Source organism: Hipposideros armiger, unplaced genomic scaffold (genome assembly GCF_001890085.2).
Source record: "Hipposideros armiger isolate ML-2016 unplaced genomic scaffold, ASM189008v1 scaffold_172, whole genome shotgun sequence".
NCBI classification, from domain to species: Eukaryota; Metazoa; Chordata; class Mammalia; order Chiroptera; family Hipposideridae; genus Hipposideros; species Hipposideros armiger.
This window is the reverse complement of record NW_017731522.1, coordinates 773,252-779,851: the sequence shown is the minus strand read 5'-3', so window position 1 is coordinate 779,851 and position 6,600 is coordinate 773,252. Positions and strand designations below refer to the sequence as shown.

The window sequence follows — 6,600 nt, the reverse complement described above, 5'->3', positions numbered from 1 at the left end:
AATAAGATAAACTAACCATTTTTTTCCCTTTTTTACACACTAACTGTTTTTTTTACTTCTGTATCCAACTTCAGCTATAAAACCCTTACCCACCAAGACTTAGCTGCTGGTCTCCCCCTTTGAGAGAGACAGCCCCAGGTCTGGTCATAGACTCTTTGGAACGAAAATTCTTTTATACAAGTTTTGTTTAGGAGCCTTAAACTTAACATACCCTCCTGAGGTTACCACTGTAAAGGTTTACTATTATTCCACCCTTTCTCTTATTTAACTCATAAGACATGTAGCATCTTAAAATGTGCAGCATTTGTATTTTTTAATAAAATGCAGTGATATTTTGCATTTTATTTTATAAGTTGTTTTATTACTTAGCTGTATATCATAGACATTCCTTCTGGTAACTGTGTGTAGACCTGTTTTTTACATAGTAAAAGAAAAACAATTAAGGATGAATATACTATATTTCATTCAATCACTCCTGTATTCATGGGCACTCAGGTTTTTTTTGTTTTGGAGGGCAGCTTTTGTTTTGATTTTGTTGTTTTTGTTTTGCTACAAACCATGCTACCATAAATGTCTACGGAGGTTTTTTCTAAGAGACCATAGCCAATAAGAACCAAACAGAATTTTTAGTGTGAAACAAAGCTAGACTTGATCACTTTTCAGAGCATGTGAGTTTTTAAAAGGAAGGTTTTCCTGGGTGAGTACAGGGTGTCTGCAGTTTGGTTTAAGGATGTTTCTTGTTATTATTTTGAGAGCAGAGGTGCTTTGGGGACAGTGTGTGGACACAGTGCAGTGCGGGCAAGCCACCAAATACCAACATGGCTGAGAGCTGTGCTGGCTAATCCAGTTGCTCCCAGCCACATGTGGTTATTTAAAGTTCTTAAAATTGAAAATTCAGCTCCTTGGTCATTCTACCCACTTATCAATAGCCACAGGTGACTCGTGGCTACCACGTTCACGCAGATATAGAACATTTCCTCCATGGCAGAAAGTTCTGTTGGACAGCAGTGGTTTAGAATGAGGGGTGCTGAAGCTGGAATGTCTGCGCTCAAATCATAGCGCTTCCCAGCTTCCTTGTTATGTGACCTTAGAATCTCAGCTTCCTCGTCCATAAAATGAATAGAAGAGCCATCCTTCTCCATTTCTTGTGAAGGTGAAATCCAATAGACTTGATTAAGTGCTTAACACCTTGATATATAAGCAAGCATCCTATAAATGGAAGTTATTATTATTCTTTTCCTAGTGTTTCATAATCCCTTTTTGTTTCCTTTTTGAAAGTAGGAGGTGGGCACCGTGTTTATTCATTTAAAGCTAATAACAAGAAGATATTGTTGGCTCGATTTGCAGCTAGACAAGCAGAAGGCAGTGTTGTAGGCTGTAGAAAACCCCAATTTGTAAGCCTGGTGATTTTTTTTTTTTTAATAAATATAACACGCTGTCCCTGAGAAACATGATAGAATTTGTTTTACTTCTCTTCTACCAGGAAGTAACCCTTCTGGCTTTGTTAGAAGCGTGGTTTGTAATAATTGTACCCACCCCAGATGGCTCCTGAAAACCCTTTGAAATGCCATCTGCCAGGCGTGTGTCCAGCCGGCAGCCTGTCATTCTGCTAGAAGAAAAGAGGAGGCGGAGGCCCCTCCCAGCCCAGCTCTGCCCCACACCACTGAATGGAGCCTGGTGGCTGGCCCAGACCCAGGGCGGGCTGCTCAGAGGATAACTGGGAGTAAACCTCCTGCTAGACTGCAGAGTGGAAAGGTTTTGTCTGGGTAATAAACCCTGAAGGTTTTGTGGGTGGAGACTCACCGCCCCCACTCCTTTCCCCTGCAGCTCAAAGGCTATCTAAGCATATTGATTTACATGGGAAAATGGTGTCTGCTGGTTTCATTTTTCCTCTAAAATGTAGCATTTTTTAAGTTCCTCATTATTTTGAATCCTTTCAGGAAATTAAGACCCAGGGGTGATTGTTGTCTTTAGAGTAAATCTGACTAATTGGTTCTGAAAACATGGTTGAAAGAAATGGCAAAGATAAGATGGCTACCAGGGAAGAAAAAAAAACACATTGTCTGGTTTGGGAAGACTTAAAAAACCCAACAGGTCTTTTGTTTGGTTTTATTTATCCTCATTTTGTGTGGGGATGAAATGGGCAGGGGTGGGGGGGAATGGATTAAGTTCATGGAATTTTGGTGTGGAGGCTTAGTATGTGAGTTGCCATATAGAACATGTTTGGGACAGATCTTTTAACAGCAAGTTTCAAAGAGATTCTATTCTTAACACTGCCCTGGAATTTCCCCATATGATGTTGACTGTGTTTTCCAAGTAGCTGGCTGAACAGCTTTTTCGCTTGGCTCCAAGATGTCACACCCTCATCCTTTGCCCCTGCCATGTGACTGCTGCCTCTCAGTCTCAGTAGAGGCTCTGCCTCCATCCCCAGCTTCTGCGTATTACAGGGTTTCAGTGTTCAGCCCAAGCTTCTTGGCTTCTGTTTCTCTACACTCTCTCCCTAGATGATCTTTCTGTCTCTCGCCTTTAAGTACCAGGCGCTTACTAATTGCTCCCAAGTTTGTCCCAACCTTCACTCTCATCTTCAAATGTGATATAGTCAGCTGTCCACAGCTCTCCACACCTAGGTGTCTGAGAGGCACCTCACACTTTACATGAATGCTCCATTTTGTTTCCCTAAAAATCATTTCCCCTTCTTGGTCTCTATAAATAGCACCACCCATTTGCCCAGGACAAAAATTAGATGTCAGTCTTTATTCTTCTGTTTTTCTTACACACTACATCCACTCTATCGGCAAGTTCTATCTTTAAAATGTAGATCTAGCATGGCCCGATGAGGTGACACACTTTTAATACGTCTATCTTGTGTACGTATATTACAGCTATTTAAGGTACTTACGATTCGTGATAGGAATCTGACTGCTCTTACCACCTGCTTCCCACTCTTCCTGTCCATGCCCTGAATTCCTCTCCCCTGGACACTGCCATAGCCGTCCACTTGGTCTTCTTGCTTCTTCGTTTCTTGCCTCCCTCCCCCTACTACGCTGCCCATAGCCAATTCTCTGTAAGGCCGAGCGATCTTTTAAAATGGAACCATGGCATCACCCTGCTCAAAACCCTATAGTGGTTTCCCATCATTCTTAGAATAAAATATGAAGTTTTTCTGTGGCCTCCATAACCTGGCCCCTTGCTTCCACTTCTAACCTCGTTTCCATTGCTTGCTGTAATTTTTCTGACCTTTTTGCCCTGGCCCCAACCTGCCAAGCCTATTCCCACATCAGAGCCCTAGCACCTAACCCCTTCCTGGAATGCTTTTCCCATCACCTTTGCAGGGCTCCCAATTTAGATGGCACCTCCTTAGCCAGGCTTTTCCAAATCACCTATCTAAAATAGCTCCCCTACTCTCCACTTTCTTCCTTCCTTCCTTCCTCCAAAACACTTTTAAGCCTTTTAACCTACGTTGCTCTGAGACACTTTCTGGCCCTGTAACCTGTTTCCTCCTACAGAAGAATTATTTGTACCTGAAATTAAATGCTATATCTATTTACATACACGTTTATTTTCTTTCATAGTAAATATAAATTCCATTAGGGTAGGGGCTTTGTCTTATTCAGCAGTATTTCCCCAGTGCCTAAATCACTGCCTGGCATATATTGAGACCTCAGTAAATATTTATTAAATAAACAGAGAACATAGGATCTATGCAATGATGAATATATAAATTATATGAACTCTAAGATTCTATCAACTCATTTCATTCTAACAGTAACACAAACTATAATATCTGCTAGTGATTATTGAGTTAAGTCCTCTAAAAGGATTATTTCATGTAACACACACAGCAAACCTATGATGTAGGTGCTGTGATGATCCCTGTTTTGCAGATGAGGGAACTGAGAAAAAAAGGAACATACCCAAGGCCACAAGGTGCAGAATCAGACTATGAGCCCATCATTCCCACTCCAGATCCCTGCTCGTCGACAGTGTATTATGCTCTTCATGTTTCTGGAGTACCTCCTGTGTGCCTGACACTGGAGATGTACATTTGAAAGTTGTGAGTTACCTCAAGGGACTAGTCATTGTCTGCCTGGGGAGCCAGGAATGGCAACAAATTAGAAAACAGCACAAGGAGCAGACATCTAGCTACAACACAGACAGGCTGCTTTACAGAAAGCCCTAGCGTGCTGGGCATGATAAACAGACATTTGTGATGAAACCAATGTATGGACAATTTGCAACTATTTCAAACCCCCAGATTTCAGATATTAATTCTGGATATCCACTGTAGGTAGGTGGATATGATCAGTCACACAGGCAAGTGATCAGAGACTGCACTGAACTAGGAACATCGGAGCCAGTAGGTACATACCGGTGGTTATTTCATTGCTTTAAAGTTCCTAGGAATAGGGGGAAATCCCTGCTCACTATGTAAGAAAACATTGGCCTTAAAGCACTATATATAGGTGATGGTGCCTTTCAAAATAAATCATGTCAATTGTATCCCCTAAGTTGCACATAGGAGTAGAAATCACGGGTTTTGCTTTTTTGTTTTTTGGTCTTTTATAATATGCAATCTAGGTTCCTAGTATGCACTACATAGTTGCTTCTTGGTTTGTTTTCTTTTCCGAGTTTGTATGTTAAACCACACTCCTTCCACATTGCTTCCACACTTTGGTTGAGATTGAGCTAAAATGATGGGTCTATAGCCCAGCACCTGAACTGGGGGATGCAAATACTCTAGAGCAGNTAACTGACAGTTGGAGGCACAGTCATTCCTATGACCATTCTGAGTACCACAGCTGTCACATCCGAGACCGTGGGTATTATGGGTTCTCACCGCTCTCCACTGTTGGCGTTGTCTGCTCCTGCTCCCCACACACACCAACTAGGAGCCACAGAACGTTTTCAGCCCTTTCCGTGGCTCTATGACCACCTTGTCTAACTCTCTCAACATTGGAATTTTTTTTTACACTCTTTAACACACCCTTTTTTGCCTTACCTCTGGGTCTTCTCACATTTAGATTCCTCTGATAGAGCCCCCGGAACCTTCTCCAGCTTCTCCTTCATATCACTTATTATTCGTTAATGTGAATACTTGCTTTTATCCTCCCCACAAACGTTAAGCTTTCTCAGGGTACTGCCTGCATCTGACTTGCTGGCCCCTATTAATTGACACAGAATCTTGCACATACATAGAAGGCAGTTTAGAAATAATTGTTGGAAGAATAAGAGAGAACAAGCTTGCGTTAGAAAGTGGTAACTAGAGGAGTAATTCTAAGGACTTTTACTCTTGCCAAGCATGGGATCCTCTCATCTGTGAATTACATAGCAATTTCCAGGCACATAATAAGTGCTCAATAAATAGTAGCTATTCATAATATTGTTCTGTATCCTTAATGAGGAGATACTTTCAACAGTCATGTATTGTGTCCTAGCCTTGTTTTTTGGTCTTTAGCTCTTCTTAACCTTTCTTTTAATGCTTTCTAGTTGATTATTTTATGTCCCCCATTTACAGAAACTCCATTTCAATCACCTTCTCCAGGGGATGTAGATTTGAACAGACACAGCAGTTGGACTTGTACTAAACATGGGCACGTTCTCTTAGGCGAGAAGGTCTGTTGGTCTTCTGTCCTCAGGTCTCGGTGGATACTGCACGTTAACTAGCAGTATTAGTGATACAAAAGCTTCAGTGAAAGTCAGCGGTTTTTATTAAAAAACCAGGAAGGTAATATGCAGTGGAATTCTAGTGGCTCCACTTTCGGATGCCTGCTGTCGCGTTTAAGGGACCATAGAAAAGCTGCTAGTGTTTTGAGTCCATAAAATGCAGACGGCTGTGGTCGGCATTCGAGGATATTGTGTTTCAAAATCTCTGTTTTGGGAATAAGGACATTTATATCCTTCCTTGTGACTGATCAGGCTCCATACAAAAAAGGCATCCATTCATAGAAAAAAGTTTGCAATGGCAGGTGCGGTGAGATTTGCATTTCGGGGATGGTGAAAAGAGGACAAAATCACTTGTGAATAAGAGCCAACAACTCAGGAGTTTTCCCTTCAGGGTGAAACCATAAAGATGGCTTAGCTGTAGGATGTATGTTTCCCCCATTTTTCTTTTGAAACAGAGAGGATTGAAGTAGTACGTAGGCAGGTCAAGTACTAGCCAGAATAAAGAAGGTTGCATTAACGGAGGGCCAGAATCCAAAGAATGATGCCGGTTTGGCTTTGAGAATATTTTGCATAAATAAAAATAATATGTGGGTCGACCAAGTGGTGAGTTGGTTAGGAGTTGGCTTGGGACGCCACTCTGGGCAGCAGGGCCCCGGTTTGGATCCCACATATGAGGGCCAGTGATGCTGCGCCCTCACAGCTAAGATGGTGAACAACAGCTCCACCTGGAGCTGGGCTGCCGTGAGTCACCGGCGACGGCGGCGTAGGCTGCAGTAGGGCTGACCGGCAGCGAGCATGAGCTTTCGTGAGCCTCCGAGAGCCACTGTGAGCGGCCGGCCGGCCAATGGCCGGTGAGCGACTTCCTCACCCGGGAAAAGCGCAATGATAATACCAACATGGGCCAGTGAAGCGACATCCTCCACAACTAGACTGAAG

At 42.6% G+C, this 6,600-nt stretch overlaps 1 protein-coding gene across 18 annotated transcripts in view; it reads left to right on the top strand.

Annotated features, from left to right (window-relative positions):
• MAGI1 (membrane associated guanylate kinase, WW and PDZ domain containing 1) overlaps positions 1 to 6,600 on the top strand; it is a 705,149-nt gene that overhangs the window by 552,790 nt on the left and 145,759 nt on the right. The gene's annotated exons all lie outside the window — the stretch shown is intronic.